Source organism: Cupressus sempervirens, chromosome 3 (genome assembly GCF_028749045.1).
Source record: "Cupressus sempervirens isolate cs-2001-9-10 chromosome 3, ASM2874904v1, whole genome shotgun sequence".
Classification (NCBI taxonomy): domain Eukaryota; kingdom Viridiplantae; phylum Streptophyta; class Pinopsida; order Cupressales; family Cupressaceae; genus Cupressus; species Cupressus sempervirens.
In genome coordinates this window covers 797,783,514-797,808,739 of record NC_143120.1, presented here as the reverse complement: position 1 = coordinate 797,808,739, position 25,226 = coordinate 797,783,514, and the positions used below count along the sequence as shown (strand labels likewise).

At 30.7% G+C, this 25,226-nt stretch overlaps 1 non-coding gene and 2 pseudogenes across 1 annotated transcript; 2 read left to right on the top strand and 1 right to left on the bottom strand.

Moving 5' to 3' along the window:
- Window positions 1-23,799, top strand: part of LOC149569198 (WAT1-related protein At2g39510-like) — a 136,506-nt pseudogene extending 112,707 nt beyond the window's left edge.
- Window positions 9,463-9,534, bottom strand: TRNAI-UAU (transfer RNA isoleucine (anticodon UAU)). The gene has a single exon. It is a non-coding gene; the product is annotated as a tRNA-Ile (tRNA).
- LOC149569199 (zinc finger CCCH domain-containing protein 32-like) lies at window positions 12,502-14,693 on the top strand (annotated as a pseudogene).
- Window positions 23,800-25,226: the final 1,427 nt, after the last annotated feature.

Sequence of the window (25,226 nt, the reverse complement as noted above, 5' to 3'; positions counted from 1 at the left end):
ATAGCTGGAACAAGTATTCGGTGCTGATATATTTCCTTCTTTCTTCTTTTCCAACACCTGGCTGGAACAACTATTTGCTGCTGAAAATACTCCTTTGCAATGAACTCTATCCAAGTATAACTCTCATCCTCATCCAATCTTGTTGAATTAATCACACCTGTAATAAACCCAGCAACACCATACCAATCTTCCTTTGCATACCATACATCATGAACAAGATCCTCATGCAAACCATCATTAGTATCTTTCAAAATCACCTCAAATTCAGCATCATATAATTCATAAGAATTTATCTCTTTGACATATTCATCTTTTCTTGCCTCTTTCATGCATGTAACTACTTCACTTGTTGGATCTCCAACTAAGGCACCATACTTCTCCTCCATTGCTGCAATCTTCAAATCATCTTGATCTACTTCAGGTTCGTAAGTCTTGTCATCTTTATGCTCTTCCTCTTCTCGTTCATCTTCTTCAACTTTAGGTTCGCAAATGATTTCCTCTTCATCCGCTTGCTCTTCCACTGGATCATCTTTCTTTTCCACATCCAAGGAATTATCAACATCTCTTTTCTGGTGACATGCTCTTTGTTTCCGCAACTCAGCTTCTAATTCATTCACTTGCTTCTGCAAATCAACTACCAATGATTGTTGATTTCTTTCTCTAAATTTCTCAAGTCGAGGAATCCTTAGAATCCATCCAATCACAAAAGTCATCTTCTTCTTTCTCTTCTCCATAATCAAGTCTTTAGAAGACAAATCTCGTCCAAAACAAGAACCTCGTGCAAACTGCCTCACAGTCAGCACTCTATCTACACAATCAAGAAATTCTTCACAAACTTCACCCAACTCAAGGTCCTGGTGCAAACTGCCTCACGTTCGGCGATCTGTCCGCACTCTCAGGAACTCCTGCTTTGATACCACTGATGATGGGCCACACCACCCATACCAACTCACAACCAAAAATGCAACAAGATGGAGATAGAGAGATGAAAAAAAAAATGCTTCATAAAGCATCCATTAATACTTGAAATCCATTAGAAGATATTACATTTGAAGAGCTTACAATTCAAGAACTTCTATTAGAAGAGCTTCCATTTCTCAAACTTGATTACAAATGATACTAGGCCTTTCTTAAATAGGCACTTCTAACCCAAGACATTACAAACACAACCAATGTGGGATAAAAGGTAAATATAACTACCTTTAAATAAATATTAAATTCCCACCCAAATACAACTAAGCACCCAACAAATATTAAATACATGATTTAAGGATCTTTCCACAAACTTCTAAATCGCCACCTATACACCTTGATTAATGGAATGACAACTATTTTAATTATTTTTCTTTTTACGCCACCTATGCGCCTCGAAAATAGAAATCTCCTTTTCCTTTCTTTTCTCCTTTTTATTTTTTTATTATTTCTCCTCTAATTTTCGTCACTTTCTCTCTCCTCCACAATTTTTTTTTTTTTTTCCTCTTTTTTTTTTTTCTAATAATTTAATTTTCCCATGTAAGATGCTCCTGCATCAGAATGCATCACAACATAGAGTAATTTCATTTGCACACCCAAATCTGGGTTTATCCACATAACAAATTTAGATATTCAATATTCACAAATCTAAATGAAACATAATAATAACTATAGGAAAGACTTAAAGAAAGGCCCCCTACCTATAAAATTGCGGAAGAAAACTTAAACCAAGCTTCCTGGAGAGCCCTCTCTTTCCAAATTCGTAGCCCCAAGCCTTCAAACTTCCAAAATCTAGACATAGAGATACCAGAGAAATCTTCTAAGTAGCAATATCTGTGAAAGAAATGAAGCCACAAAATGACAGAAACCAAAAAGAAAATGAAAACATGAACCTCTATAAGGTGAGTAAGGAACAATACAATCCATCATGGCCATTAATTTCCTCATGAAAATGCAGAGAAACTCGCTCAAAAGAGCATTCATAACCCCTACTAAAAACCAACAATGGCGATTTGAACTCAGGCAACATGCAAAATCAATGCTAATAATAGTGAGAAAAACCATAAAAACCTTATTCCTTAGCTTAATTGACACATGGCATAGTAGTACTAGCTCGTCGTTCAAAGAACCTACCCACCATTAAAACCCACTATCGCTACTGCCATTTGCCAAGTCCAAAACCCATGCTAAGTTTTTAGTTTAGGCATTGATAGACTTAGGCCGAGTTTTTAGTTTATGACTTAGTTAAATCCCATGCCATTGGTTAGTTTAGGAACTAACTCACTCTAACATAGGATTAGGTACTAATCTAACATTAATATCTGTATCAATATTAATATTAATATTAATATTAAGATTAAGATTAATGCTAAGTAATATTAATATTGCTTACTAATTAATAAGTATACATATATGTATACATATAATTTACAACTTGTATAAATATAAATACAAGCACACAAATGCATAACAATTACATATATATATATATATATATATATATATATATATAATATTATTTATACTAATGCACTCATACACACACACACACACACACACACACACACACACACACACACATATATAGTTATACAACTTATAAATACACACACACACACATACACACACACACACACACACACACACACACACACACACACACACACACACACACACACACACACACACACACACACACACACACATACTTAGAAATTGGCGAACAACAGATTCAAGGTGCTGCAAAATTTAAAGCCACCATATACATAAAACTGAAAGTATGAATTAGACTAAGGTAAAACTGAAACCATACTAACATTAATTAATAAAATTTGATTCCTGAATCCAGATTGATTCAGATAAAAGATTCTGAATATAACACAAAACTAAAATTATAAAAACATCTGTTCTAAGAATTAGATTTAACAACCTCTAAATTCTCATAGAGTTTAACATAATAATGCCATAATTAAACTATCTTAACAACTACCAAATTATCCAAAAAAGTAAACTTTCTCAGATTCCAAGGTGATAGATATACAACTGTTAGGGCCATGACATTATAGATCCTTAAACATATGCAATTATCTTTCAAATATTTCTTATTTTGATATGATGATCTATTGCTCCTAATATATTGCTATAGGACTGGTTTCACTTATAGTGGTATAATTCTTACCCTCAACTTGATAATATTTATTTGGAACAACTCATGGGTGGAGCATTTCTCCTAATAGGGGTCACGAAATATATATATATATATATATATATATATATATATATATATATATATGATTATTTTTTAGGTGTTGATGATTTCCATACACCTCCCTCCATGAGAATTGACAACAAGGAGCATGCGAAAATTCACACCTGCTACAACTAGAGCTGATAAATCCTTGTTTTCCTCCATTTTTATATGTGTTAAATATGATAATATTTGTAGTTTCTTGTTCATTTGAGTATATTATGACATTGATTAACTTCCTACAAGGATAGGTACACCTTCTCAAAGTGATGATACAATTGATACTAGTACTACTTATAATTTACCAGCCTTTCCTAGAGCAACCTGTGTTACTTGTATTGAATTTTTGGAGGCATCATTATTGATGGTTGAGAAAGATATGATTCCCTTAAAATTTCTTAAGCTTATAAGTGCTTTAAAATTGTAATTATTTAGAGTCTAATTGTAGTTTACTTATTCATAACTCATTTTTGACTAATGATTTGGTGATGATTTTGTAGGAAACAATTTTTAATGAAATTTTTTATGATTTAACATTGAAGATATTTGTGCCCACATTAAATAAAAGGTACATAGCCTGATATAATTGGTTGCTACATTTTTCTATTGATCTATTTGTTGTAATATATTTAATGTACATAGCTTGAACTAATTTTTTAATAATCTAATAATTTGGTTTGTTTGTTAAAATTTGGACTAACCAAGCCTCTAAATTAAAAGATCATCTTATAAAAACTATGGAGGAGTTCTTTGGTAAAAATATTTTAAATAGGTGCCAACTTCTAAAAGAAGCTTGCAAATATCTAAAGATTGTGAGAGACTACCAAAAAAGGGTTGTAAAGCTCAACCCAAAATATGAGCATCCTCCTATGGTACCACAACTAGAGTGGAATGAAATAATTGAAGATGGAAAAGAGAAGAGACTAGGGAATAAAGGAATTAACCCACCACCTAGCAAAAATAGGTATGCGTCTCATAGACTTTAGTCTCTTATCTATTCCATCCTTCCAAGAGAATCTTCAACATCTCAAATGCATACCAACCTTCAAACACACATGCACACCATAACTAGGCCTTTGTCACATTTTTTAAAGAATGCTAATTCACTTTTTTTTCTTGCAACAACATGAGTTAACATGCTATTTTTTGGTTAAATCTTCACAAAGAGAAATGGTTATGATTCAAACCCATAAGATAACTATAAAGACAACCAAGAAATAATTAACACCTTCCCTAATCCCCATATAGTGAGAATCATACAATAAATATATTTTTCATTCTAAATTTGCATAATATTTATTGTCTAAGAGTGAGCATTGAGGCCTTTTGCCATTACATGTTATTTATAAGAATGTTACTGCATTATCCTAAAAGAAGTGCCATTATGAACATATGCAAATACAAGGATTTGGAGACATTTGGACTTAGAAAATATTGTGGCGATAGAAACCCTTAAATTTTGATTAAGATGTAGGGAAGGAGGAGAATATAGCCTTGTAATATGTCAAAATGCATATCCTAGAACATCTCCAACATACCAAGGAGGTCCTTGATCATTTTTTATGCCTTTTCACATGACCCATAAGCATGTTTGAGGAACATTGTAGTAGTCAAAGGTATGAAGTGAATGAAAAAGAAACAAATTCATTGAGAAAAGTGAATAATCACTGAAGTTTCATAACAATGCTAGAATATAGCATAGGTGAGAAACATCATGTATCATAGCTGATCATTAAGGCATGGAATAATATCATGATGATTTCATACTAAAAGAGGAAAATTGAGCCATTACTTCTTTTTTTACAATTTACATGTTTAATTCATTTCTGGATTTATATAATCTAACATATTTCTAACATATTTCATAGTTTACATATATAGGTTGTAGGACACATTAAAGGCAACATAAGCTAGGAAAGAGAAGGTTGGTCAACACCATCTTAGGTCTAGTGGATATGTGAAAAGTCACTCATGCCTTGTAAGTAATAGTAAATGAAATTTCATATACATTTTTTAATATAAAATTACAAATAAGAAATACATTAATTATTGATGATATTATGCAAAAAATGTAGGGCATTTAATTTAATCTAGCACCCACAGAAGAGGACAAATAAATTGGCTTCAAGCAAGGCTCTAAAGCAATAGTTTCCTACCACCACATTGATTTTAGTGGCTAGACAGGTGTAGAAGATTCTGGTGTAGTGGTTGACACACAAGTAAATAGGCCAAATAAATAATAACAATAATTGTGAACTTCATGACAAATAATCTATTTGATGTTAATTTCAAACAATGATAATAATGTGTGCATGAGATTTCAGTACAACCTACTACTCCTAGCATAGATCTTACTTATGATAATGAAGGCACAAATCCTACACATGACTAAGACCTCAATGTGTATCATAATGATACATGTACATATTCACTTTCTATCAAAAATTAATCATGTAATTATTAATAAAATTTAACATCTTAAATTGTAATTGGTGTAACTTTGATGTGATAATTTTTGAGTATGCAAATTGTGATGTTAGTGTTGAGCATATTGAGGTTGTAGCTAAACAAAATGTGATAGAAGATGATGTGGTACTATCTAGTAAAGAAAAATCCCTATTATGTTCTTTAGATTAATGAAATACTTATAACAATAAAAAAAAATTATAATTAAACCCATTTATTTCTTATTGCAAGGATGCACATCAGCTTTGTCATCGATGAAAGAAGAGGAAGCCTCATGTGATAAGATCAAAAAGACAAGAGCCATGCTAAATATATTCAAGATGTTCCTACTAGCCTTTATCTTCAAAAAAAGGAAAAAGAAAATAAGAAATATATGTTAAAAACCTTGTTTGATGATGAATGTGTTGATTGATTTTTATGAATGTTGATTAATTTTATGTCATGTTATTGAATATTGTTATGTGGTTATAATTATTGACATGTTCATGAATTATTGATGAATTTTTATAAGTATTAATGAATTAAATATGTCATGTTAATTAATGTTATGTGAATGTAATGATTGATGTGTTCACAAATTATTTATTAATGTTTATATGTATTAATCAATTGTATGACATGTTAATGTATGTTATGTGATTGTAATGATTCAATGATATACTTCCAAAATGAATGAATGAAATATTTTCTTAGTTATTAATGGGGAATTTAGAGTGATTTCTAGGAGGGGGGAGGCCATATGAGCTTCAACATTCACGTGGTTGGCCTTGTTAAGTAGAGAATATGAAAGGATTCTTTAAAGCAAGTGAAGCTCAAACTAAACCTATTAAAAGCATTTTAGTTACAACTTATTTTTGTATCATGTCATTACTATCTCTCATATGCATTATTATCATTATTCTAGATTATGGGGATGCTCAAACTTTGAATTTTCCAACATGGTACTTACTTTTTGTGGGTGAACATAGCAGGTTCTAGGTGAACACCTTAAAATGGCCTTGACATAAGTACTATGAATTAAAACATGCAACTTTCTCTATAAGTTGTATGTAGATTATGATTTATTGCTGATTACCAATTTCTTCTTCGGTAGAAATGGACAACAGGTTGCTTTCTCTATAAGTTGTATGTAGACATGAAGCTATTCTTGCAAGAGATTGTCTATCACACTTGTCCACCAAGGAGGAGAAAGTATTTGATAGTCAGTATTAAGGTATATTAATCTTCTAAGTTTACTAGCTTTAGGTTTCTTATACTATCTTTGTTATTATCAATATCTTATGACACTATCTACAAGTACAAGCTATGAATTTGTATAAGTCAAATGAAGATGAATGAATGTAGATCATAGGATGAAAGATGACTATGAGATTGGAATGGTATGAGAGCATTAGGCACCATAGAACATATAGTTTATTTAGTTGATACCAATAGTTTCTTCCAAGTTTTAATTAATTATAATCCTTATTTTGCCAAAAATAAAAAAGAAACCTTGAGATCCCTATTCTCTCCAAGATCCTTAATATTCGTCATTGAAAAAGTTATGTCTATATTGAGAGAAAAAGGTCAAGAATTCTAGAGGTTGTGAAGACAACAACATGCCTTTGTTACTATGGAAAAAGTGGGCATCATTACTTTATTTTAGTTCTTGTCATAACCAGTGGCAATGATATATAATGATGTTTATTTTATATTTTCCACAATGGTTTTGTATGTCATGAAAACATTTAATTATTTGTCATGGAATGACCCTACAAAGTAACTTGCCATTGTCATTTTTAAAAAGTGCTCTCATATTCAAAGCCCTCCTTGACATGCTTTGACATAAATGGACTTATGTTGTCATAGCTCTCTAATTCAATCTTGTCTATTTCTAGCATGTGCATTATTTACATATATTTATGATTGAGATGCTACATTGAAAATGTGTTCAAAACTCACCTTCTATTGGACTTGGAAAATGCAGTCATAAAATTGGCCTTTGAGTACAAAACTATGACTCTAGTTTCTCATTCAAAGATATGGCCTATCAATGACAATCAATTTGATTAGTGTCAAAGGGTAAGATTTTTTTGAGAAAAAAACTTTGACTACCATCAATATTTTGACACTTACTACCATCAATGGTATAAGAAACCTATCAAAACATCTCTACAAGTCATCTCTTTTTTGATGCATCCTACCATCAAGAATATAACAAACTCATCAAAACATCTCATGCAGTCATCAATAGTTTGACAAATCCTATTTTTGATGATGGGCAATACCCATCAAGCCATTTGTCTCAGTCATCAATATTTCAATGTTTTGAAGTAGTTTTTAGACATCACCATGTAACAATGATGGCAATGATTTTTCACAAATTTTGTCTTTGATATATTGAATCCCATCTTTAGTGTAAAACTTTCAACTCCAATTTAGCAACAATATTTTTTTCATTTTGAGTCACAATTTTGATGGACACACATCAAAAAATAGGTCTAAATTTACTAGTAGTTGGACTCATTTTGTATGCCACTTGATTGGGAAGACTTGCTCCTAGAATAGGATCAATATGATGTTGGATATCTCATTTTGGGGGAAGTCTTCTAGGTAGCTCCTCTAGAATAACATCTTAATATTCTTCCAACATTGCAACTTCTTCTAGTGGTATAGTCAAGTATTCCTCTTTCCCCTTTTGTACTACCATTGCATAACAACACCCTCCTACTTTTATCTCCTTGACAAGTTATTTTATAGATAGCATACTTTCAGTTTTTCCATCACTACTAAGAGGTAATAATATTACCTTAGATCCATCCTTCAAAATGTGTAAGTATTCTTTTCCTCATTATGAATAACCTTTCTATCATATGTCTAGGGATGATACAAGAGGACATGGAATGTGTCCATCAAAATAACATCACAGTATAGCTCATCCTCATAGACCTTTCCTATGGGAAATTTAACAAGACATCTCTTATCTACTATGACTTCACTTCCCCTTTTAAACAATGCAATACGACAAGGATGGGGGTGCTTTTCACATTGAAGATTTATTTTCTCCACCATTTCTTTAGAAACCATATTCTCTTAACTACCTCCATCAATAATTACTTGACATACCTTTCCTTCTAAGGTATACCTTCTTTGAAATATGTTGGTTCTAAGCCATGAATCATCAATGCCTTTCTTCTCCGCATCCTCCTTGGATAGAATAACCATTGTCCTCCTCATCATGAGACTTTCTTCAATATCTAGAGACAATTCTTGTTTGGATCCTTTATTTTCAACCTAGGCTAGGTTCACTCTAGATGACCCTCCTTGATTTCTATCTTTCCTATTAAAATTGGAACACTTAAAGGCCATATGTCTTTCTTCTCCACCCTAAAACAAGTAAGAGGCATTCTCTAGTTTTCCCAACCTCTTCCACTTTGGTAGCCTTGACCTCTCTGAAACCCCCTTCCTCATTCTTGACATTAGTACAAAAACAACAATATATTACTAAATAAACTACTAAAAATTGTAGATATGTGACTAATTTTGATCACATGACCAATGGTAGTTTATTGCCAGACATTTATCTCCCAACCAAATTTATGACTAAACTATTTTAATCATTGATTAGGTCATTGATTTAGTCATTTATTATCATTACTTGGTAGTTTATATGGTAGTTTATTTGGTATTTTTGGTAGTTTATTTGGTAGTTTTTGGGGTAGTATATATGGTAATATATTTGGTAATATATTTAGTAGTTTATTGGGTAGTTTATTTAATCATTAATTTGGTCATATTAGGGCACGATGGAATTGAACCACCATCCTCCTACTTATAAAGCAGGTGCTCTTCCATTGAGCTAGTACCCTTTAAAGAATAATGCAAGAAGTTGACAAAGTTGTCTTCCCAACATTAGATCTACCATGATCATGGTCACTATAACATAATATACTCTTCTCAACTAACACAAATTTTAGTTATTATGAAAAACAATAATCTAAATCTCTATCAATAACAATTCAACAATTGATAACCCCAATTGATAACAATTAGGAAATAATGGACTAATAAAGTCTAGTAGGAAATGAATATGCTTCACCTATTGATAACCCCCAAAACCATACATTGATGGATCCTAAGATGGTTGATCACAACCATAAACTCCATATCCTTGACCATAGTGTAATGTCTCCTTTTCAAAGCTAGACTTGAATCATAATAGAGCCTAAATACAAAGTTAAACAAAAAATTAAATTAAATATAATCATAATCATAATAATAATCATCTTAATTAAATAAACAATAATACATTATGAAATATTATTATAACTAGAATAAATAGACATAGAGATTCACCCTTGATCAACCCTCCTACTTGAAGTAAAACCCCTGCCACACTTGAAAAATGGTTCCTTCATTGAATGATCAAAACCAATACAATGATGTCAACCATAAATTGATAACTCTTATCAGTAAATCAATAAATACCTTCTTCATAGTTCAAATACACTAACTCTACTATATACAACACAAATATTGATTTCAATAACTCACAAATACTTATATTGCAATGAAATAGACAAATGCCTTATTATTCTCTTTACAATTTAGTATATTGATGATTGAATATAGTTAGCTTGTCTTGAATCTAGAATTCACAATATACTCATTTAAAAAATTAATGTTATGTGGAAAAGTCCATGTTTTATATAATCTTTATTACTAAATCCAAAATTACCCTATACTTCTCTTGTCACCTAAAACTTCATTGTCAATTACAAGAAACTCCTGGTGATTTAACATAATTCACTTATGTTATAGCATGATACCCAAATACCTTATCTTTATCTTTTTGCATAGTGATGAATCCATGTAGTTTCTTCATGTTAATAATCTGAGTTAAACTGATATAACCTAAGCCTAAGGTCATCAACCTTTGAACTGAGCCATTGGGCTTTACTTTTCTCCTATTTAAAGATGTTAATTTGCAATTCTATTTTCTAGTTAGATTTGGAATTATATATCAATTTCCTTTTGTATCTTTGTTACAAGTTCATCTTGTTACACCACTCATATCAAATTGGTGCAGCATACCTTAATACTACTCAATCACATGCCAGACTTAGATCATAGATGTGGATCATCTTCCTTAGACATGATTTAAGACAAAGAAGAAAATCTCCCTACAATTAGACTACATTCTATTAGGAAAATAGATGTGAAACTAAATTTATATCAACCAACACTAACTCGCATATGGAGAAAACTAAGATTTTAATTTAGTAGAAATAAACATCCAAAACTTCATGGACATCATACATGGAATAAATGCTTATAAAATCTGCATATTATGTAGTTATTTTAATGAGTCATCCTTTAAGAGTTCATTTGCACTAAATTGATAAGCTAGTTAAAGACTGGGCTGTCCCAACACTTGTCTTAGCAACAAATAAATGAGTTCTACGTCATTACATAACTTGTATTGTGCCTTACAATGCATTAAAATTGTTTAAATAGGGTATATTGTCATAGATTAGTTGTAAAGTCAACATTATTGATAACTATACAATCAACATTATTCAAATATATAGTCCTTTGTATTGCATTTAGTTGTTTGAGAACATACCACAATAGAATCATATGGGGCTAATGAAAATACATTACCAACTTTTTCTACTATGTGATTCTTAGCACCTCTTTTATCATCATAACAACACACCAAAATAGCAATATCTATTCCCCATTTCCAACATAGATATTCAACCACTGCATATAAAACATCTAACATCTATTAAAATAACCAGCCTCTAGGTTAAAAAACAACACTCATGTTACTTCTTAAATAGTATGCTATGAAATATAGTTTTTAAAAGTTGCAATAGAATTTCTTGCTAAAATAATATGGAAAACCTATAGACTCTAGAGTGTGAGTTTTGGCATTTGGGTTTTTTACCTTCCCAAACCAGTCTCAGAGGTATGAGAAAAAATAATGAATCATTTGGCTTTGCATTGTTTTTAATAACCCACTACATCTTTTATGTTTTCAATACATTTGGCTTTGCATTGTTTTTAATAACCCACTGCATCTTTTATGTTTTCAATACAAACATGCATGCATTTTTTATGCAAATTTGTTTGTTCAACATTTTAGCCCTTTTAATTCTTTCTAGGTCATTCATCCTTTATATAGACTTTATTACATGTCTTCTTTGTTGTCCTTCCTAATACTGTATTTTGCTATCCTTTTTGTTCTGATGCATTTCAGCTTGCAATTAAATTCAATTGCAATTTAAATCCTCAACTTTTGTTTAGTATATGATCCATAACCATTATCTAGGCATCTCCCCATAGGCATTTGCTTTAACCTTTATAGCATTGATGATGCTACATGGCTTGCATATATTGGGTGATGTATTGTTTTGAATGTGGTTTCTTGTTTCCAAGTAATATAATTGAAAGCATGTTCATTTAATTATCCAATCTTAGTAGAAAATGACCACTTGATATCCTTTATTATACTCATGTTCTATTTTCTCCCCTGCTTTTCTTGCACATTTTCCTTTCTATTGTAGGTATATGGCCTATTATATTGTTTATTTCTAATTAAGGCTATTGTTGGAAGAATGCTTACCTATTTTTCTAATTTAATGATTAAATGACTTCTTGTCATCTTTAATTATATGTATACTCTATTTTCTCACCTACTTCTCTTGTGTATTATTCCATGTCCGAAATATATTGCTAAATGTTGCAGGTTACATATGTTTGATTATTTGGTGTCTAGATATTGTCTATATTAATTGTTACAACCAAAAATAGTCTATAACCATGCAAATATGGAAGTTGTAGGATTAATTTTTGTGAAATACCCTCGATATCATTACTTCCCCCTTGGTGTCAAGAATTTAGCAACTAAAGCCCATTGACTAGCTTATAAGATCTAACAAGCACGTGTCTTTCTATTGTAGGCATTAGATGGTCTCCCAAGAGTTGCATCTGGTATTTTAGGAGTACCATTGTTGGCATCATCACAACCAATAGCATTAGAATCATTACCAACAACTGTAAATGCAAAAAAACCAAAAGTTCCATGCTTTTTTTCAATTAGGGGTTTTGTGCAAAGGGTGATAAATGTCCTTACATGCATGGCATAATACTTTCTAGAGGTATTTTAGCTTCTCAAAAGGCAAGAAAAGTAACCACGGTAGTAACAGATCCTTAGACAAGTGGGAAACAAGTAGCCAGTGAGTCAAAAAAAATATCAAAGATGGAAAATATTAATCTCCTGCAAATGTTAGAAACACAATTCAATCAAGTGAACCTAAGAAACTATAGTTAGTCAACAACATAGTATCAACTTCAAATACTTTTAAAGTAGTGTAGTCTAGAAAACCCATGACATTGCAGTCAAAAAACTTCAAGGCAGAGAAAATAGGTAATTCTATGGGAATACATTCAAATCATGTGAAGGAAGTGCATACCAATCATACCATGGAAGTGCATGTTCCACCAGTAGTAATACCCAATTCTCAAGTGCGCTCTCAACCACCTTATTCACAGTCAAATAGATTTAATGTTGAAGTGGACCTACTAAAGATGGAATTTGCAAGAGAAAGAACATATAGTGCTCCAGTTCCTAGATCTTGTGTACATAATGGTCAACCTCTAGATGACTAGTTGCAAAATGGCATGGAACATGATGAGTGCATTGAGTGGTTAGGCGAATCTTCTCCAGGTATTGATGTTCTTGTAGTTAATGGACCTAATCAAGTAAGCCATCATGAGGATGTTGATTACCACCCTAACCATTATATAGAATTAGGAAGAGGAAAAATAACTAGCCATGAAAGAAATAAGAAGAGAGAGTTTCCTTGATTTGATTATGATCAACCTAGCATGCATGAGAAAATAGGGTACTCTAATGCCGAGTATCAATATAACCATGGTCCTTATGACCAATATAAACATAGAGGTTATGACCATGTTGGCCAGAAGCAACTTAGTCATTTTGATGATAGAGCCACATAGAGGTTAATTGTGTGGGAAAGGAGGTTTTTATCTAATGAAGATGATGTGGAATATAACAATATTAGTGATCTTCGGTACCACATTTCAAATGTAGGAAAATTAGCGTAGCTAAAGCAGTGGACAATTCTTCAAAAAGGTAGCATTTGGATTCACAATATGGTGATTTTCATCATGGCCATAGGCTATGGGATGGTGAACATAGACATCATGATGTAACATACAATGATCATTCATAGCAGGGTCTTCCACAGAATAATAGGTGATTGCATGGAAGGATACAAGTAGATGCTAATGGCTTTAAGTGAGCTTCATCTGACAATGCAAATTCTGATCATGAAGGGAACTCAAAAAAATTTTGGTACAAAAGCTCACTAGGAAGATGTGGTTAGAGTGATCATTACAGAAGCACTTATCAGGGAAAGGAAAGGGGCAGAGTGTTTCTAGAGGTTGCAGTGTTACCAGAAAGTAGAAGTTCAAGAAGTCAAAATTTTAAGAACAATGAAACAAGGACAAACACCCGTAATTTTTTTGGTTCTAAAATTGTTGCATAGATTAAACAAGAAAATAATCATGAACAAAGTGAAGAACCTACTCCAGACTACATGGATTTGTACCAAATGTCTCTTTTAAAAATGAAGCTAGACATAGACAAAGTCTTCCTCTTGAAGAAAAGAAGATGAGATTTGGAAAGGTAAGTCATGATTTGAGTGATGAACAAGGTTTTGAGGGTCCAAAGCCATTGAGTGATATTCTAAAGGAAAAATGAAGAGGATCCATTGGAAATGATGATATTGCAGGGGAGAGATCTATAGAATAGCCAAATCAAAATAATCAAAGATTCAGTTCAGGCATTAATACTAAGAGCATAGATGAGGAAAACCTTGCACCATTGTTTCAAAATAATAATAAAATTATTGAGAACGATTTTGTAGGAAAATTCAAAGGATCTTATAGATCTATGGTTATTAGGGTCTCACCAAAACAAAAACAAGCTAATTGAAGGGATTATAAATTACCTTGCAGAGAGTGGCAATTCTTGACACCAGCTATGGTGCCCATTCAAATAGAATACTCTATCCCAAATTCGTATGTCACACACTGCTTCAAGGGAGTTTGGTCACTATTACTAAGAATAATATTTTTTAGAAATTTTTATTAATTTTAATTTTTCCTTTCAAAAACATCAATTTTTAATATTTAGTGCAATTATATTAAAAAATAGAAATAAGATAGGTGTGTGTTTTAAATTTTTTTAACTTTGTATATTTTGTATAATTATATTAAAAAATATATAAGATAAGTTGTGTTCTCTAAAACTTAGAATTTTTGTTAATGCAGGGTGGATAATATTATGATGTGAAATATTTATATTTTAAATTTTTTTTATAAGTTTGTATGTGAAATAGACTATCTATCAAGATGAACCAAATTTAATTTTGAAATGTCAAATCCACAAAACAAAATTTTAAGAAAAGAGAGTAGATTAGTTTATTCAATATGTGATAAAAATGACCAATATTTAGATAAGTAGATTAAAAAATGAATAAACTTGTTATTTCAATAATAATAAAAATCTTAGTATGATTTAATATATATTATATGTTAATTACTATTATTATTAAATTAAATAAGAATATATATTTATCTAATTATATAATATATTCTTAAGTAATTTTATTATATGTTAAATAGGTTACAATATACTTATTATTTGAATAAAGAATAAATTTTTAAAATTAAACATATAAATTATTTTTAAAAACTTTAAATATATATTTAATTATTAATGTACTGTGTACTTATATTTTTATAAAATATAACTATAACAAATGGTAATATCATAAACTAAATGTTTTCCAAAGAAAAAATATAATAAATTTAATCAAAAACAAAATTTTAGTTAATTTTAATGACAATCTTAATTTAAATGGGTCATTAATAATAATACTAATATTATACAATCCTAATATAAATAATGAGAGGATAATCAAATTTAGTATTTAATTTAATATTTATTATATATATAGAATAATGTATAAAAATAATATTCTAACTTATTAAAAACTTCAATATTTTTGTTTAAGATCTAAATTTTAACTTTTAAATAGCTTTAATTATCATCATTTTGAAAATAAATTAGCAAAAGAGACAAATAAATATATAACATTTTTTAGATAATTATTTTGTACATCAATCTTTCACTATATTTCTTCCTATTTTTTAGTCAACTTTCACTTTTTTACAATAGATAAAATATTAGTATTAAGAAAAAATATGTTTTCAAAGGCTAAACATATAATATAAAAGATGTGAAATATAGAGGAAGTCTTAAATTATACATCATGCATCATATATCATATTTATCCTAAAATTCTCAAATGTTAGGATACAATAATCATTCATTTAGACATCTTTTTCTAGGTGACTAAATATTTAATCATTTATTTGTTCATTTATTCAATCATTTTAATTTATTTGACCTTGTGATTTTTCTTGATGACCAAATTAGTCACCTATTTAGTCATTTATACTTAATAATTGTAAAATAATAGTAGAATTTGAACAGTTTTAGTCATGTCATTTATTTGCCCAAATTATAATAGTGCAATTTTGACATAGTGTAAGGTAGGAGTATCACAAAAGGAGATGTCCTAGCACCCAGCTATACAATCACATAGCAGAAAAACAACATCAAGAAGCAACAATGCAAGGTTTGATACTAAATCACAATCCTTTATTCATAAAATATAACTGATTACATACAATATGCCTAGTTGTAAGGCCTTCTTGGTTAGGGCCAAATAAAAATAATAATTACAAAACCCAATCTTAGCTAGTCCAAATAGACAACTAGATAAGAACACCAAGAAGAATCCAGACTTGTACCCTCAGGTGCACCAAGAGATCCTCTAGTTCCTAAGCTGGAACTCTAGCTCTTCAAATTCACATCTATCATTCATTCCATCCCAACTCAATGAAAAAAAGACTCCAAAAGACCCATATTTATACCAATCTAAGCTACAAGCCATCCTATAACACAAATTATATACAAATACATAAATTAAATGCCTCAAGTTTGCCTGTAATAATAATTAAATGTCTAGAAATTGATATTCGAGTAAAATTGCAATATCTCTTAGATATGATTGAATTAGAACTTGTGCTTCTAATCATAGGTAGAAATTTAGGTCCTCTAAAATCCCTTTAATGTGAAAGGGCTGATTCCCCAAGGAAAATTACACATCCATCCTAAAAGTCATGCACAGAAAACTGTGGCATGAAACTGCTAGAAATCATACTCTAGGAGAATTGCCATATCTCCCAATCTATAATGACTTAGGATTTGAAACCTTAACCAAAGATATTAATCTAGACCCTCTTCAATCTTTGAATTTTTTAGCCTCTCATTCATCAAGGATAATTTTTTACATGGTTTTCAATAGGCACCCAGAAACTAGAAAAACATAGTTCCAGCAATAAGGTAAAAATAGTTCAAACTTCAACTCAATCCATCCAAACTCTATGCAATCATGAGAAAAGGTCCTCCAATGTGTCTCCAAAAAATCCCTAACCATTAAAATATAACTATACAAAAATCCAAGCTCAATGCTCATGAATACTTAACCAAAATCCCTTCAAACATGCAGGATTGCAGGAAAGCCTAGGATGCTCCTACATTAGACACCCTAGGTCCAAAAAGATTTTCTAGTAACTAGAAGAAAATATTTTGGGATTCAACACATAAATCCAAAATTGGTTCTTCACATACACATCTTCCAAGTCTTCAACTTGCATACTCTTTCCCTTGTTTTTCTTTTTCTTCTTCACATCCACCACAAGTGTTTCATAAGTCTTCTTTCCATGCTGATCTCCAACCTTCTTAGAATCTGCCAACTCTACTCAGCTACCAATACTCAAGTTCTTCACTAAGCTCTTCATTCTACAAAGGAATTAGTGAAAACTTCCTACCACCTTTCTTAATATTAAACACATTCATAACACAATCATGCACAACCCTACAATCATACTACCAAGGTCTACCGAGTAACACATGACAACTATTCATATCCACAATATCACAAAACACTTGATCCTTATACTGCCCAATTTGGAAATCAAAAAAGAATTTCTCCCTTACTTCCAAAGCATACTCACCTTGCAACTAGCCAATCTGATAAGGATAAGAATGTCTCACTCTCTACAGACCAAGTTTCTAAACCATCTCTTTAGCAACAAGGTTATCAGTACTACCACCGTCAACAATCACCTTGCAGATTTTGCCACCATACTTACAACGAGTCTTGAAAAAACTAGTCCTCTAACAAGAATCCAATGTCCTCTCACCAATTAGTACTCACTAAGCTAGCAAAATCTCTCCTTGCTTAGGCTGACTATTGTAGACTGCAACTTCATTGACTACAATAGTTGTCCTCCCAATTGGACATTCAAAAGATCTATGCCCTTTTTTACCACACTTGAAACAATTACCTCTAAACCCACCTCCACCTATCCTTCTTTTCTAATCAACAAGTTTTGATTCACCTTCTACCTTTGGTTTAGCTTGTGTTAAACTATCCTACTTCTCCATCCCTTAGGAACTACCTTGATTCTTCCTCTTTAGCTTCTCCTCCACTCTCAAAGCATACTGATAAGAATCCTCAACTAAAGAAATATTCAACAAACAAACCTCATCCTAAATATTGAATCTCAAACCATTAATATACAAAGCTACCTTCTCTTTTGATAATTCTTTATGCCCATATCGAATAGTCAACTTGTAGAACTCCTCAGTATAATCTTTCACAGTCATATCCTTCTACTTTAGATTCTATAACTTCTAAAACAACTCAAGTTCATAATCAACAATAATGAACTTAGCCTTCAGTTCAGTCACAATAAATTTCCATCTAGTGATATTCATTTCACCTTCCTCTTCTCTATCTCTTTGTAGTTCTTTCCACCAAAGTGTAGCATGTCCCTTCAGCTTAGTTTCCACCAACCTCACTCTAAGTGGATCCTCAATATCCTCAAGCTCAAAGTAGTCTTCCAATTCACCAATCCAATCAATTAAGTGTTTAGGATTAAAAGTACCTAAAAATTTGGAAACCTCCATCTTATGCTTTAGCTTCAACTAAGATCTAGGTCTAGCAAACTAACCAGCCTTAGTTCCAATAGGTCTCTCCACATGATTAGTTCTATCGTCACCACTAGATCTAGTAACTTCAAAGTCTTTAGCAACTTCCTCATAACTTCCTTTGGTACCCACATGCCTAGGTACACCACCTAAAGCACTTACAATTTTAGCAATCATGTCACTCTTCATTAATGCAATCTCAAATTTGAATTCTGCTCTCATCTTCTCTAAGACCCATTCTTCTATAGCATCACTAAGATCATTAATTTCTCTAGGTTCCAACCTTTGTGGAGGCATCTTCCAAATTTTTTGCAAACCCTAAGCAACAAATCTACCAATAGGTCAAGATCAACTCAGATCCACTTCTTCAACCCAAGTCTTGGTGCAAACTGCCTCAACTTCAATAATATATCTACGCACTCAAGAACAACCTTCACTTTGATACCATTTGACATAGCATAAGGTAGGAGTGTCCCCAAAGGAGATGTCTTAGCCCCTAGCTATACAACTGCACAATGGAAACACAACAACAAAAAGCAACAATGCAAGATTTGATACCAAATCACAATCCTTTATTCATAAAATATAACTAATTACATGCAATATGGCTGATTGTAAGGCCTTTTGGGTTAGGGGAAAAAAAAAAGAAATTAAAAGACCCAATCTCAACTAGTCTAGATACACAATTGGATATGAACACCAAGAAGAATCCACACTTGTACCCTCAGGTCCACTAAGAGATCCTCTAGTTCCTAAGCTGCAGCTCTAGCTCGTCAAATTCACATCTATCCTTCATTCCATCCCAATTAAATGACTAAAAGACTCCACAAGACCCCTACTTATACCAATATAAGCCACAAGTTAGCCCAAAACAAAAAATAAATACAAATACATAAATTAAATGCCACAAGTCAACCTGCAACAACAATTAAATGTCCAGAAATTGATATCTAAGTAAATCCTGATATCTCCTAGTTTTGATTGAATTAAAACTTGTGCTTTGAATCATAGGTATAAATTTAGGTCCTCTACACCCATTATATGTGTAATGGGTAATTTTCCAAGGAAAAGTGTGCATCCATCCTGAAATTCATGCACAGAAAACTATCATGTGAAGCTTCCAAAAATTGATACTCCAGGAGAATTGCCATATCTCCTGACCTATAATGAAGTAGGACTTGTATTGTTAACTAGACATAGTACTCTAGGCCCTCTTGAATCCATAAAGTGTACAGCCTCTCATTCATTAAGGATAATTAGTTACATGGTCTACAACAAGCACCTAGAAACTAGAAAAACAGAGTTTCAGCAACAAGGTAAAAAATAGTTCAAACTTCAACACAATCCATCCAATGGACATGTGCAGGATCATGGTGTGCCAAAAAGTGGTGATCTGAAAAATCTATAGTTCTAAAATATCTCAAACCATTTCAAAATATATTTCAACTTTTTTCCCACCCATCCTGATACTAAATGAAAATAATTAATATATTTATAAGGTCTACTATATATTTTGATACCAAACCTATATGATCAACTTTTAAAACATCCTAAAAATGTGCTTTTGGCCTATTTTTTGGTGATTTTTACTTCAAACATGTAGTTACGACTTTTTTTTCACCAAAATTTGATGAAATGAAAAAGGTTTCTTAAGAATGTTCTTATCTTTCCATAAATGTAAGGTTTGTTGAATTATGAGTTTAGTACGTAATTATTACTTATTTTCTAATGGAGTTACGTATCAAGTACTGACTGACACACTACTTGAAAAATAATATTACTTTCAAATGGTACAACATTTTTTAATTCCAAAAGATGCATCACATTCTATGTTTCTTCCACTATAAGGAAAAAAATGAAAAATTGAATTTTACAGAGTTTTGAATTAGTTAAGGTGGTCAGACACAAGAGTTTTTTAATTCCAAAAATACTAAAGTCAAAAATTAATTATTAATTATTTATTTAGAATAAAAATACCAAAAAATATGTGTCACATATAGGCATAAGTCTACTACTTATATCTAGAATATTATTAAAAAATATTATCATTTGATTTTGATTAAGGTGGTTAGACATATGTCTACTTATTTTTGTTCTAATTTTTTTGTAATATTGCATTGAAATTCAAAATTTTGACCAATTAAATTTTTTTTTTAAAGATAAGTCCTAATAATTTAGAAGCTAGATTTAATTTGTTATAGATTCTTTTCTCTCAAATTTTTAATATAAAGTTAATAATAAGTAGAAAATTGCACATCAAGTTGACATAATCCTAATTTTTTGATTTTTTATTGCCACTTAAGAGCATAGTTTGGTTGACCATGATCCTACACATACCCCAGTCTCTATGCAATCATGAGGAAAGGTTCTCCAATGTGTCTCCAACACATCCCTAACCATTAAAAAATAACTCCACCAAACTTGAAGCTCAATGCTCCTCAAAATTTAACCAAAATCCCTCCAAACATGCAGGATTACCAGAAAGCCTAGGATGCTTTTGCATCAAATTTGGAGGATCTTGCCTAGTGTCTACATTGTTTTAGATGCTTAAAAAAAAATTCATTGAACATTATTAAAACATCCCTAAAATGGAGTTGAGGTACCCCTTTAGCCACCTCTATTCCTCTTGATATATTGCCTATTCCACTTTCTTCAACCTTTAGAGCTAATTGGTAGGCTTACTCCATATTGTCAACATGACACATGCTCAGTTCATCTTGGATAGAGAATTTTAGGCCTTTCATATATCTATCAGCCATTTTCTCATTATTTTCTTGATTCTCTATGCCCATGGATAGCTTTTAGAATTTCATTTATATAGTTTTACATTGAAGACAAGTTTTGCTTCAAATTTTTGAATCTGTGAAAGAGGGTTTGTGAATAATCCATGTGTAAGAATTCTTATTTCATCTTTGTCTCCATCTTGCTCCATGTCTTAATCTATTCCTCTTCCTTTCTATTTCATTCCTTTTGGAGGTGATCCCACCATATCATTGCATGTCCTTTTAATTTTGTGCATGCAAACTTCATCTTCTTTTCTTCTATCATAGGCTTCCATTTGACAAATTTCTCCATCTTGTTTAGCAATCTATTAGTTCTTCTGGCTTAAGACTACCATCATAGTCTAAAACAAAAATCTTTATTGCTTCACTTTTTCCTTCTAAATCCCTAAGAGCTCTATCTTCATAGCTCATTTATTCTAGCCTTTCATCTATATTTTCTTAATTTTGATCAGCACCTCTTCAATTTTCCTCTTCATTAGATTCATTCCCTCTTGGTATTCCTTGATTATCTAGTTGCTCATTGAGTCATTCAATCTTCCTTTACATATCCAACACCAATCGATGCATTAGTGTGACACCTCCTCTTCCTCTTCCTCTTCCTCTCTGACCCATCTGCTTGCTCTAATACCAAATGATGTAGCCCAAACTCTTCAAAGTAATAACTTAGAAAATTACACAACACAAAAGTTTCAGAATACCAGATTATTCATTCAAATTTTCCAACTCTACTCTACCTCTACAATGAAAGAAAATAACTACTTATTACAATTTTGAAAATGACCATATTTGGCAAATTTTTGAGAAAAAATAGATTTTTCCAATTTTGGTTATTTTCAAAACCCATTCTACAAATCTTGATTTTTCCCAAGAAAATTCCCTAACTAATGCAAGATGAATCACCAAAAAATCTACAAAATCAAGAATATGATTTTGGATTTATTACAAAAACAACTTTCTAAGAAATCGGGAAAAACCACAAAATCCCAATTGTGGAGGTCAAGATGATATTTTAAGCTCCCAAAAAAATGTCAAAATGACCACCTATTGAGATATGTTTGATTAATAATCCTAATAACTCCACAGAAAATTGCCTATACAATTTCAGCCAAAACCCACATCTGTGTCAAAAGTTATGACCCTTGGATGCTATTACATAATGTAACTATAAAATATGCTATTCTAACACTAATTTTTGAACTTGATCATTATGAGGCATGGGTTCTTACAAGAGATGTCAAACTTCTTAATACAATCTATTTAGTATGTATTTTAATTTTACTGTTTATTAATATTCTTTATTTTTACTTTAGATGTACTCAAATATATCAACTAAATTTTTTTCTCCTTTCTAATTATTTTGGATTTATGCATTGTAATTTTTTAAAGTAATATTATAAAATTTATAATGTAATACTAAAAAATGATTTATATTACATAATCAAGAAAATTATAAAAATTAAGTATACACAATATATACTAAAGAAATATTATAAGAAAATATAATGATTATTATTATTATATATTATTTATTGGTGTATGCCATGATACTTTCTTCTAACCCTTTTCAAATTTTAATAATAGTAAATTTTAAATACTATTTTCTCTATAAAAATGAGCAAATTAGTAATCTTATACATTTCTTAATAGATTGAATTATGTCTTAAATTATGCAGAGAGTTGTAGCTTTGGGAATATCTCTTTGTTTAAAGGCATGGTGCATTAAGGAAAATGGGCATGTGTTTACAACTATGTTTAGTCAATTAGTGTTAATAATAGTGGCCATAATTGGATCTATATTTTTTAATGAGAAACTTCATTTAGGAAGGTAATTATTATAATTTTGTATGATATTTTAATTATATATTTTATATTTTATATACACGGCTATTAAGTTTTATTAACTTTTTCATTACATGCAGTGTTATTAGTGGGATGGTGATCATTATAGGTTTATATTTGGTGCTTTGGGGTAAAGAAAATAAAATGAAAAAGACTGTAAAGATAACAAAGATATCACCTATAATCTCAACCAACAAGGAATTAAAAATATCCATTACAATGAGAATTTTTTTAACATGCAACAAAGTAAAGATGGTCACATGGTAGAAGGAGGAGAAGAAATTAAGAATGAACAATTAGTTAACTCTAAGTATTGTCCTAAGGAGATAGTATCAAATGTTCAAAAATAATAGTCCACTATAATGATGAAAATAATTAAGTTGATATCTAATATGAATGGATGAGAGTTGTGCCTTTTAAGAAATAAAAATTGTTTTCCTTCCCACATTATACATTATGATATTAAATATAATAAGAGGGTATGTGTAGGATCATGGCCAACCAAACTATGCCTTTAAGTGGCAATGAAAAATTTGCAAGTCAGGGTTATGTCAACTTGACATGCAATTTTAAACATTTTATGAACTTTCAATCAAAATTTTGTCACAAAATAATTTGTATGAAATTCAATTTAGTTTCTGAACTACTAGGCCTTATTTGAAGAAATAAAAAATTGATTGGTCAAAATTTTTAATTTTAGTGCAATAGTACAAAAATTTGATGACAAAATTAAAAATTAGGTTTATGTCTAACCATCTTAATCAAAATCAAATGATAATAATTTTTAATAAGATAATATATATAAGAAGAAGACTCATGTCTAGATGTGACACATGTTTTTTGGTATTTTTATTCCAAATAAATGATTAATTATGAATTTTCTAGTATACTATTATTGGAATAAAAAAACTCTCATGTCTAACAACCTTAACTTACTAAATTTAAATTTTAGTAGAAGAAGTATAATATGTGACCCATCTTTTAGATTTTAAAAATGTTATACCATTTGAAAGTTATATTTGTTTTTCAATTAATGTGTCAATCAACACTTTATGTGTAACTCCATTAGAAAATGAATAATAATTACTTATTGAACTTGTAATTTGATAGACATTACATTTATGGAAAGATAAGAACATTCTTCAGAAAAAGTCATCAAACACATGTTTGAAGTAAAAAACACACAAGAACATGCCAAAAACATGTTTTTAGGATATTTTTAAAATTGACCATGTAGGGTTGGTATCCAAAGAAATACTAGGCCTTATAAAGATATTAATATTTTGGTTTGGTATAAGGATGGGTGGGAGAAAGGTCAGAATGGATTTTGAAATGCTTTGAGTCATTTCAGAACTACATATTTTTTAGATGGGCACTTTTTGGCACACCATGATCTTGCACATGCCCAAGTTTAATATTCCAATCAAAATAAATGCAATGCATATATAGGAAGCACATATATAGATTCTCTTTATTATTTTCTTTTAATCAATATTTTGATCACTTGGAAAAAAATACTTTAGAAGAGTTGTTCAAGAATAATTAATTTTCAATATCTTTCCTATCAATACATTTCCAAACTAGTGTCAAATTTTCTCCTTTTAGGTTAGTAATTTCAAGTGTAAGTAAAGAAAGTGGGTTATCATAACTTTCTCTAGTTGTGTTGAAATATATAAATATATTCATAAGTTTGAAATTTAAATTGAATGTGCTATGTATAAAAGAATGATTTAATAGAATATAAACATAATAAAGTAAAATATATCTTCTAGGGGGT